Source organism: Ovis canadensis, chromosome 25 (assembly GCF_042477335.2).
Source record: "Ovis canadensis isolate MfBH-ARS-UI-01 breed Bighorn chromosome 25, ARS-UI_OviCan_v2, whole genome shotgun sequence".
Lineage (NCBI taxonomy): Eukaryota > Metazoa > Chordata > Mammalia > Artiodactyla > Bovidae > Ovis > Ovis canadensis.
Genome location: NC_091269.1, coordinates 1,622,558 through 1,634,347, shown reverse-complemented (window position 1 = coordinate 1,634,347; position 11,790 = coordinate 1,622,558).

The window sequence follows — 11,790 nt, the reverse complement described above, 5'->3', positions numbered from 1 at the left end:
GCCGCGTGAATCAAAGGATGTTTGGTTTTCCCTCGAGTCTTTCCCACGAGGCTTTCCCCGAGGCTGTCCCACGTGGACACGTGGTGGGAGTCGATCCTCTGCTTGAACGTCAAGGCAGTGCAGTGAAAACAGGTTCCTCTGGAATGGACTGACACATCTGGGGGACTCTTGGAATGGTGGCACGACCCTGGAGTTCCTCTCGCCTTTCCTGTGGAGAGCGCCTCCTCTTGAGATGCGACGGGAACGCCGGGAATTCTTTCCCTACGAAACAGGGAAAGGATCCCTCATCTCGAGCTAGGAGGCGGAAACGGGGCTCCCCTGGATGTGTGCGGGACCCACGTGCTTCCTCTCGAGTGGAGACGGGTATGTTGGGGAACTTCTTGAGTTGCAGCAAGGGTGTGAAGGACCCTTTGGAAGTTCCAGTGGTTAGACGTGATTAGCCTCGAGAAGCCTCAGCGGAAATGGGCCTCATCTCGCCTGGAGGGCAAAACCTCCTGGATTTTCTCGAGTTGCGGCAGGTGCTCTCGACTTACGACGGGGACCTCAGGAACCCGCTCTGGTGGCCTCAGGAAAGGCCAGTCCCCATGCGAGTTCCTCGGGGGCCTCTCGGGATTCCTCTCCCGTCGATGCCGGGGCCTAAGACCTTGTGTGGAGTCGGGGCCGGAACCTGAGGATTCCTCTCCAGTGCTGACATGGATCTTGGGGTACTTTTGAAGTCTCCCCAGGGGAGTCAGTCTTCGTCTCGAATGCGGGCATGCATTGTGCTTTCCTCCAGAGCGGTAGCAGCAGTGTCACGCAGTCCGCCGCGTGGATCAAAGGATCTATGGTTTTCCCTCGAGTCTTTCCCACGAGGCTTTCCCACGAGGCTTTCCACAAGGCTGTCCCACGTGCACACGTGGTGGGAGTCGATCCTCGGCTTGAATGTCAAGGCAGTGCAGGGAAAACAGGTTCCTCTGGAATGGACTGACACATCTGGGGGACTCTTGGATTGGTGGCACGACCCTGGAGTTCCTCTCGCCTTTCCTGTGGAGAGCGCCTCCTCTTGAGATGCGACGGGAACGCCGGGAATTCTTTCCCTACGAAACAGGGAAAGGATCCCTCATCTCGAGCTAGGAGGTGGAAACGGGGCTCCCCTGGATGTGTGCGGGACCCCACGTGCTTCCTCTCGAGTGGAGACGGGTATGTCGGGGAACTTCTTGAGTTGCAGCAAGGGTGTGAAGGACCCTTTGGAAGTTCCAGTGGTTAGATGTGATTGGCCTCGAGAAGCCTCAGCGGAAATGGGCCTCATCTCGCCTGGAGGGCAAAACCTCCTGGATTTTCTCGAGTTGCGGCAGGTGCTCTCGACTTACGACGGGGACCTCAGGGACCCGCTCTGGTGGCCTCAGGAAAGGCCAGTCCCCATGCGAGTTCTTCGGGGGCCTCTCGGGGTTCCTCTCCCGTCGATGCCGGGGCCTAAGACCTTGTGTGGAGTCGGGGCCGGAACGTGAGGATTCCTCTCCAGTGCTAACATGGATCCTGGGATACTTCTGGAGTCTCCCCAGGGGAGTCAGTCCTTGTCTCGAATGCGGGCATGCACTTGCGCTTTCCTCCAGAGCGGTAGCAGCAGTGTCACTCATTCCGCCGCGTGGATCAAAGGATCTATGGTTTTCCCTCGAGTCTTTCCCACGAGGCTTTCCCACGAGGCTTTCCCACAGGGCTGTCCCACGTGCACACGTGGTGGGAGTCGATCCTCGGCTTGAACGTCAAGGCAGTGCAGGGAAAACAGGTTCCTCTGGAATGGACTGACACATCTGGGGGACTCTTGGAATGGTGGCACGACCCTGGAGTTCCTCTCGCCTTTCCTGTTTAGAGCGCCTCCTCTTGAGATGCGACGGGAACGCCGGGAATTCTTTCCCTACGAAACAGGGAAAGGATCCCTCATCTCGAGCTAGAAGGCGGAAACGGGGCTCCCCTGGATGTGTGCGGGACACCACGTGCTTCCTCTCGAGTGGAGACGGGTATGTCGGGGAACTTCTTGAGTTGCAGCAATGGTGTGAAGGACCCTTTGGAAGTTCCAGTGGTTAGATGTGATTGGCCTCGAGAAGCCTCAGCGGAAATGGGCCTCATCTCGCCTGGAGGGCAAAACCTCCTGAATTTTCTCGAGTTGCGGCAGGTGCTCTCGACTTACGACGGGGACCTCAGGGACCCGCTCTGGTGGCCTCAGGAAAGGCCAGTCCCCATGTGAGTTCCTCGGGGGCGTCTCGGGATTCCTCTCCCGTAGATGCCGGGGCCTAAGACCTTGCGTGGAGTCGGGGCCGGAACCTGAGGATTCCTCTCCAGTGCTGACATGGATCTTGGGGTACTTCTGGAGTCTCCCCAGGGGCGTCAGTCCTCGTCTCGAATGCAGGCATGCACTTGCGCTTTCCTCCAGAACGGTAGCAGCAGTGTCACGCAGTCCGCCGCGTGGATCAAAGGATCTATGGTTTTCCCTCGAGTCTTTCCCACGAGGCTTTCCCACGAGGCTTTCCCACAGGGCTGTCCCACGTGCACACGTGGTGGGAGTCGATCCTCGGCTTGAACGTCAAGGCAGTGCAGGGAAAACAGGTTCCTCTGGTATGGACTGACACATCTGGGGGACTCTTGGAATGGTGGCACGACCCTGGAGTTCCTCTCGCCTTTCCTGTGGAGAGCGCCTCCTCTTGAGATGCGACGGGAACGCCGGGAATTCTTTCCCTATGAAACAGGGAAAGGATCCCTCATCTCGAGCTAGGAGGCGGAAACGGGGCTCCCCTGGATGTGTGCGGGACACCACTTGCTTCCTCTCGAGTGCAGACGGGTATGTCGGGGAACTTCTTGAGTTGCAGCAAGGGTGTGAAGGACCCTTTGGAAGTTCCAGTGGTTAGATGTGATTGGCCTCCAGAAGCCTCAGCGGAAATGGGCCTCATCTCGCCTGGAGGGCAAAACCTCCTTAATTTTCTCGAGTTGCGGCAGGTGCTCTCGACTTACGACGGGGACCTCAGGGACCCGCTCTGGTGGCATCAGGAAAGGCCAGTCCCCATGCGAGTTCCTCGGGGGCCTCTCGGGATTCCTCTCCCGTCGATGCCGGGGCCTAAGACCTTGTGTGGAGTCGTGGCCGGAACCTGAGGATTCCTCTCCAGTGCTGACACGGATCTTGTGGTACTTCTGGAGTCTCCCCAGGGGAGTCAGTCCTCGTCTCGAATGCGGGCATGCACTTGCGCTTTCCTCCAGAGCGGTGGCAGCAGTGTCACGCAGTCCGCCGCGTGGATCAAAGGATCTATGGTTTTCCCTCGAGTCTTTCCCACGAGGCTTTCCCACGAGGCTTTCCCACAGGGCTGTCCCACGTGCACACGTGGTGGGAGTCGATCCTCTGCTTGAACGTCAAGGCAGTGCAGGGAAAACAGGTTCCTCTGGAATGGACTGACACATCTGGGGGACTCTTGGAATGGTGGCACGACCCTGGAGTTCCTTCGCCTTTCCTGTGGAGAGCGCCTCCTCTTGAGATGCGACGGGAACGCCGGGAATTCTTTCCCTACGAAACAGGGAAAGGATCCCTCATCTCGAGCTAGGATGCGGAAACGGGGCTCCCCTGGATGTGTGCGGGACCCACGTGCTTCCTCTCGAGTGGAGACTGGTATGTCGGGGAACTTCTTGAGTTGCAGCAAGGGTGTGAAGGACCCTTTGGAAGTTCCAGTTGTTAGACGTGATTAGCCTCGAGAAGCCTCAGCGGAAATGGGCCTCATCTCGCCTGGAGGGCAAAACCTCCTGGATTTTCTCGAGTTGCGGCAGGTGCTCTCGACATACGACGGGGACCTCAGGGACCCGCTCTGGTGGCCTCAGGAAAGGCCAGTCCCCATGCGAGTTCCTCGGGGGCCTCTCGGATTCCTCTCCCGTCGATGCCGGGGCCTAAGACCTTGTGTGGAGTCGGGGCCGGAACCTGAGGATTCCTCTCCAGTGCTGACATGGATCTTGGGGTACTTCTGGAGTCTCCCCAGGGGAGTCAGTCCTCGTCTCGAATGCGGGCATGCACTTGCGCTTTCCTCCAGAGCGGTAGCAGCAGTGTCACGCAGTCCGCCGCGTGGATCAAAGGATCTATGGTTTTCCCTCGAGTCTTTCCCACGAGGCTTTCCCACGAGGCTTTCCCACAGGGCTGTCCCACGTGCACACGTGGTGGGAGTCGATCCTCGGCTTGAACGTCAAGGCAGTGCAGGGAAAACAGGTTCCTCTGGAATGGACTGACACATCTGGGGGACTCTTGGAATGGTGGCACGACCCTGGAGTTCCTCTCGCCTTTCCTGTGGAGAGCGCCTCCTCTTGAGATGCGACGGGAACGCCGGGAATTCTTTCCCTACGAAACAGGGACAGGATCCCTCATCTCGAGCTAGGAGGCGGAAACGGGGCTCCCCTGGATGTGTGCGGGACCCCACGTGCTTCCTCTCGAGTGCAGACGGGTATGTCGGGGAACTTCTTGAGTTGCAGCAATGGTGTGAAGGACCCTTTGGAAGTTCCAGTGGTTAGATGTGATTGGCCTCGAGAAGCCTCAGCGGAAATGGGCCTCATCTCGCCTGGAGGGCAAAACCTCCTGGATTTTCTCGAGTTGCGGCAGGTGCTCTCGACTTACGACGGGGACCTCAGGGACCCGCTCTGGTGGCCTCAGGAAAGGCCAGTCCCCATGCGAGTTCCTCGGGGGCCTCTCGGGATTCCTCTCCCGTCGATGCCGGGGCCTAAGACATTGTGTGGAGTCGGGGCCGGAACCTGAGGATTCCTCTCCAGTGCTGACATGGATCTTGGGGTACTTCTGGAGTCTCCCCAGGGGAGTCAGTCCTCGTCTCGAATGCGGGCATGCACTTGCGCTTTCCTCCAGAGCGGTAGCAGCAGTGTCACGCAGTCCGCCGCGTGGATCAAAGGATCTATGGTTTTCCCTCGAGTCTTTTCCACGAGGCTTTCCCCCGAGGCTTTCCCACAGGGCTGTCCCACGTGCACACGTGGTGGGAGTCGATCCTCGGCTTGAACGTCAAGGCAGTGCAGGGAAAACAGGTTCCTCTGGAATGGACTGACAGATCTGGGGGACTCTTGGAATGGTGGCATGACCCTGGAGTTCCTCTCGCCTTTCCTGTGGAGAGCGCCTCCTCTTGAGATGCGACGGGAACGCCGGGAATTCTTTCCCTACGAAACAGGGAAAGGATCCCTCATCTCGAGCTAGGAGGCGGAAACGGGGCTCCCCTGGATGTGTGCGGGACCCACGTGCTTCCTCTCGAGTGGAGACGGGTATGTCGGGGAACTTCTTGAGTTGCAGCAAGGGTGTGAAGGACCCTTTGGAAGTTCCAGTTGTTAGACGTGATTAGCCTCGAGAAGCCTCAGCGGAAATGGGCCTCATCTCGCCTGGAGGGCAAAACCTCCTGGATTTTCTCGAGTTGCGGCAGGTGCTCTCGACTTACGACGGGGACCTCAGGGACCCGCTCTGGTGGCCTCAGGAAAGGCCAGTCCCCATGCGAGTTCCTCGGGGGCCTCTCGGGATTCCTCTCCCGTCGATGCCGGGGCCTAAGACCTTGTGTGGATTCGGGGCCGGAACCTGAGGATTCCTCTCCAGTGCTGACATGGATCTTGGGGTACTTCTGGAGTCTCCCCAGGGGAGTCAGTCCTCGTCTCGAATGCGGGCATGCACTTGCCCTTTCCTCCAGAGCGGTAGCAGCAGTGTCACGCAGTCCGCCGCGTGGATCAAAGGATCTATGGTTTTCCCTCGAGTCTTTCCCACGAGGCTTTCCCACGAGGCTTTCCCACAGGGCTGTCCCACGTGCACACGTGGTGGGAGTCGATCCTCGGCTTGAACGTCAAGGCAGTGCAGGGAAAACAGGTTCCTCTGGAATGGACTGACACATCTGGGGGACTCTTGGAATGGTGGCACGACCCTGGAGTTCCTCTCGCCTTTCCTGTGGAGAGCGCCTCCTCTTGAGATGCGACGGGAACGCCGGGAATTCTTTACCTACGAAACAGGGAAAGGATCCCTCATCTCGAGCTAGGAGGCGGAAACGGGGCTCCCCTGGATGTGTGCGGGACCCCACGTGCTTCCTCTCGAGTGGAGACGGGTATGTCCGGGAACTTCTTGAGTTGCAGCAAGGGTGTGAAGGACCCTTTGGAAGTTCCAGTGGTTAGACGTGATTAGCCTCGAGAAACCTCAGCGGAAATGGGCCTCATCTCGCCTGGAGGGCAAAACCTCCTGGATTTTCTCGAGTTGCGGCAGGTGCTCTCGACTTACGACGGGGACCTCAGGGACCCGCTCTGGTTGCCTCAGGAAAGGCCAGTCCCCATGCGAGTTCCTCGGGGGAGTCTCGGGATTCCTCTCCCTTCGATGCCGGGGCCTAAGACCTTGTGTGGAGTCGGGGCCGGAACCTGAGGATTCCTCTCCAGTGCTGACATGGATCTTGGGGTACTTCTGGAGTCTCCCCAGGGGAGTCAGTCCTCGTCTCGAATGCGGGCATGCACTTGCGCTTTCCTACAGAGCGGTAGCAGCAGTGTCACGCAGTCCGCCGCGTGGATCAAAGGATCTATGGTTTTCCCTCGAGTCTTTCCCACGAGGCTTTCCCACGAGGCTTTCCCACAGGGCTGTCCCACGTGCACACGTGGTGGGAGTCGATCCTCTGCTTGAACGTCAAGGCAGTGCAGGGAAAACAGGTTCCTATGGAATGGACTGACACATCTGGGGGACTCTTGGAATGGTGGCACGACCCTGGAGTTCCTCTCGCCTTTCCTGTGGAGAGCGCCTCCTCTTGAGATGTGACGGGAAGGCCGGGAATTCTTTCCCTACGAAACAGGGAAAGGATCCCTCATCTCGAGCTAGGAGGCGGAAACGGGGCTCCCCTGGATGTGTGCGGGACGCACGTGCTTCCTCTCGAGTGGAGACGGGTATGTCGGGGAACTTCTTGAGTTGCAGCAAGGGTGTGAAGGACCCTTTGGAAGTTCCAGTGGTTAGACGTGATTAGCCTCGAGAAGCCTCAGGGGAAATGGGCCTCATCTCGCCTGGAGGGCAAAACCTCCTGGATTTTCTCGAGTTGCGGCAGGTGCTCTCGACTTACGACGGGGACCTCAGGGACCCGCTCTGGTGGCCTCAGGAAAGGCCAGTCCCCATGCGAGTTCCTCGGGGGCCTCTCGGGATTCCTCTCCCGTCGATGCCGGGGCCTAAGACCTTGTGTGGAGTCAGGGCCGGAATCTGAGGATTCCTCTCCAGTGCTGACATGGATCTTGGGGTACTTCTGGAGTCTCCCCAGGGGAGTCAGTCCTCGTCTCGAATGCGGGCATGCACTTGCGCTTTCCTCCAGAGCGGTAGCAGCAGTGTCACGCAGTCCGCCGCGTGGATCAAAGGATCTATGGTTTTCCCTCGAGCCTTTCCCACGAGGCTTTCCCACGAGGCTTTCCCACAGGGCTGTCCCACGTGCACACGTGGTGGGAGTCGATCCTCGACTTGAACGTCAAGGCAGTGCAGGGAAAACAGGTTCCTCTGGAATGGACTGACACATCTGGGGGACTCTTGGAATGGTGGCACGACCCTGGAGTTCCTCTCGCCTTTCCTGTGGAGAGCGCCTCTTCTTGAGATGCGACGGGAACGCCGGGAATTCTTTCCCTACGAAACAGGGAAAGGATCCCTCATCTCGAGCTAGGAGGCGGAAACGGGGCTCCCCTGGATGTGTGCGGGACCCCACGTGCTTCCTCTCGAGTGGAGACGGGTATGTCGGGGAACTTCTTGAGTTGCAGCAATGGTGTGAAGGACCCTTTGGAAGTTCCAGTGGTTAGATGTGATTGGCCTCGAGAACCCTCAGGGGAAATGGGCCTCATCTCACCTGGAGGGCAAAACCTCCTGGATTTTCTGGAGTTGCGGCAGGTGCTCTCGACTTACGACGGGGACCTCAGGGACCCGCTCTGGTGGCCTCAGGAAAGGCCAGTCCCCATGCGAGTTCCTCGGGGGCGTCTCGGGGTTCCTCTCCCGTCGATGCCGGGGCCTAAGACCTTGTGTGGAGTCGGGGCCGGAACCTGAGGATTCCTCTCCAGTGCTGACATGGATCTTGGGGTACATCTGGAGTCTCCCCAGGGGAGTCAGTCCTCGTCTCGAATGCGGGCATGCATTGCACTTTCCTCCAGAGCGGTAGCAGCAGTGTCACGCATTCCACGCGTGGATCAAAGGATCTATGGTTTTCCCTCGAGTCTTTCCCACGAGGCTTTCCCATGAGGCTTTCCCAAAGTGCTGTCCCACGTGCAAACGTGGTGGGAGTCGATCTTCGGCTTGAACGTCATGTGCAGGGAAAACAGGTTCCTCTGGAATGGACTGACACATCTGGGGGACTCTTGGAATGGTGGCACGACCCTGGAGTTCCTTTCTCCTTTCCTGTGGAGAGCGCCTCCTCTTGAGATGCGACGGGAACGCCGGGAATTCTTTCCCTACGAAACAGGGAAAGGATCCCTCATCTCGAGCTAGGAGGCGGAAACGGGGCTCCCCTGGATGTGTGCGGGAACCCACGTGCTTCCTCTCGAGTGGAGACGGGTATGTCGGGGAACTTCTTGAGTTGCAGCAATGGTGTGAAGGACCCTTTGGAACTTCCAGTGGTTAGATGTGATTGGCCTCGAGAAGCCTCAGCGGAAATGGGCCTCATCTCGCCTGGAGGGCAAAACCTCCTGGATTTTCTCGAGTTGCGGCAGGTGCTCTCGACTTACGATGGGGACCTCAGGGAACCGCTCTGGTGGCCTCAGGAAAGGCCAGTCCCCATGCGAGTTCCTCGGGGGCCTCTCGGGATTCCTCTCCCGTCGATACCGGGGCCTAAGACCTTGTGTGGAGTCGGGGCCGGAACCTGAGGATTCCTATCCAGTGCTGACATGGATCTTGGGGTACTTCTGGAGTCTCCCCAGGGGAGTCAGTCCTCGTTTCGAATGCGGGCATGCACTTGCGCTTTCCTCCAGAGCGGTAGCAGCAGTGTAACGCAGTCCGCCGCGTGGATCAAAGGATGTTTGGTTTTCCCTCGAGTCTTTCCCACGAGGCTTTCCCCGAGGCTGTCCCACGTGGACACGTGGTGGGAGTCGATCCTCGGCTTGAACCTCAAGGCAGTGCAGTGAAAACAGGTTCCTCTGGAATGGACTGACACATCTGGGGGACTCTTGGAATGGTGGCACGACCCTGGAGTTCCTCTCGCCTTTCCTGTGGAGAGCGCCTCCTCTTGAGATGCGACGGGAACGCCGGGAATTCTTTCCCTACGAAACAGGGAAAGGATCCCTCATCTCGAGCTAGGAGGCGGAAACGGGGCTCCCCTGGATGTGTGCGGGACCCACGTGCTTCCTCTCGAGTGGAGACGGGTATGTTGGGGAACTTCTTGAGTTGCAGCAAGGGTGTGAAGGACCCTTTGGAAGTTCCAGTGGTTAGATGTGATTAGCCTCGAGAAGCCTCAGCGGAAATGGGCCTCATCTTGCCTGGAGGGCAAAACCTCCTGGATTTTCTCGAGTTGCGGCAGGTGCTCTCGACTTACGACGGGGACCTCAGGAACCCGCTCTGGTGGCCTCAGGAAAGGCCAGTCCCCATGCGAGTTCCTCGGGGGCCTCTCGGGATTCCTCTCCCGTCGATGCCGGGGCCTAAGACCTTGTGTGGAGTCGGGGCCGGAACCTGAGGATTCCTCTCCAGTGCTGACATGGATCTTGGGGTACTTTTGAAGTCTCCCCAGGGGAGTCAGTCCTCGTCTCGAATGCGGGCATGCATTGTGCTTTCCTCCAGAGCGGTAGCAGCAGTGTCACGCAGTCCGCCGCGTGGATCAAAGGATCTATGGTTTTCCCTCGAGTCTTTCCCACGAGGCTTTCCCACGAGGCTTTCCCACAAGGCTGTCCCACGTGCACACGTGGTGGGAGTCGATCCTCGGCTTGAATGTCAAGGCAGTGCAGGGAAAACAGGTTCCTCTGGAATGGACTGACACATCTGGGGGACTCTTGGAATGGTGGCACGACCCTGGAGTTCCTCTCGCCTTTCCTGTGGAGAGCGCCTCCTCTTGAGATGCGACGGGAACGCCGGGAATTCTTTCCCTACGAAACAGGGAAAGGATCCCTCATCTCGAGCTAGGAGGTGGAAACGGGGCTCCCCTGGATGTGTGCGGGACCCCACGTGATTCCTCTCGAGTGGAGACGGGTATGTCGGGGAACTTCTTGAGTTGCAGCAAGGGTGTGAAGGACCCTTTGGAAGTTCCAGTGGTTAGACGTGATTGGCCTCGAGAAGCCTCAGCGGAAATGGGCCTCATCTCGCCTGGAGGGCAAAACCTCCTGGATTTTCTCGAGTTGCGGCAGGTGCTCTCGACTTACGACGGGGACCTCAGGGACCCGCTCTGGTGGCCTCAGGAAAGGCCAGTCCCCATGCGAGTTCTTCGGGGGCCTCTCGGGATTCCTCTCCCGTCGATGCCGGGGCCTAAGACCTTGTGTGGAGTCGGGGCCGGAACCTGAGGATTCCTCTCCAGTGCTGACATGGATCTTGGGGTACGTCTGGAGTCTCCCCAGGGGAGTCAGTCCTCGTCTCGAATGCGGGTATTCATTGCGCTTTCCTCCAGAGCGGTAGCAGCAGTGTCACGCAGTCCGCCGCGTGGATCAAAGGATCTATGGATTTCCCTCGAGTCTTTCCCACGAGGCTTTCCCACGAGGCTTTCCCACAGGGCTTTCCCACGTGCACACGTGGTGGGAGTCGATCCTCTGCTTGAACGTCAAGGCAGTGCAGGGAAAACAGGTTCCTCTGGAATGGACTGACACATCTGGGGGACTCTTGAAATGGTGGCACGACCCTGGAGTTCCTCTCGCCTTTCCTGTGGAGAGCGCCTCCTCTTGAGATGCGACGGGATCGCCGGGAATTCTTTCCCTACGAAACAGGGAAAGGATCCCTCATCTCGAGCTAGGAGGCGGAAACGGGGCTCCCCTGGATGTGTGCGGGACACCACGTGCTTCCTCTCGAGTGCAGACGGGTATGTCGGGGAACTTCTTGAGTTGCAGCAATGGTGTGAAGGACCCTTTGGCAGTTCCAGTGGTTAGATGTGATTGGCCTCGAGAAGCCTCAGCGGAAATGGGCCTCGTCTCGCCTGGAGGGCAAAACCTCCTGGATTTTCTCGAGTTGCGGCAGGTGCTCTCGACTTACGACGGGGACCTCAGGGAACCGCTCTGGTGGACTCAGGAAAGGCCAGTCCCCATGCGAGTTCCTCGGGGGCCTCTCGGGGTTCCTCTCCCGTCGATTCCGGGGCCTAAGACCTTGTGTGGAGTCGGGGCCGGAACGTGAGGATTCCTCTCCAGTGCTGACATGGATCCTGGGGTACTTCTGGAGTCTCCCCAGGGGAGTCAGTCCTTGTCTCGAATGCGGGCATGCACTTGCGCTTTCCTCCAGAGCGGTAGCAGCAGTGTCACTCATTCCGCCGCGTGGATCAAAGGATCTATGGTTTTCCCTCGAGTCTTTCCCACGAGGCTTTCCCACGAGGCTTTCCCACAGGGCTGTCCCACGTGCACACGTGGTGGGAGTCGATCCTCGGCTTGAACGTCAAGGCAGTGCAGGGAAAACAGGTTCCTCTGGAATGGACTGACACATCTGGGGGACTCTTGGAATGGTGGCACGACCCTGGAGTTCCTCTCGCCTTTCCTGTGGAGAGCGCCTCCTCTTGAGATGCGACGGGAACGCCGGGAATTCTTTCCCTACGAAACAGGGAAAGGATCCCTCATCTCGAGCTAGGAGGCGGAAACGGGGCTCCCCTGGATGTGTGCGGGACACCACGTGCTTCCTCTCGAGTGGAGACGGGTATG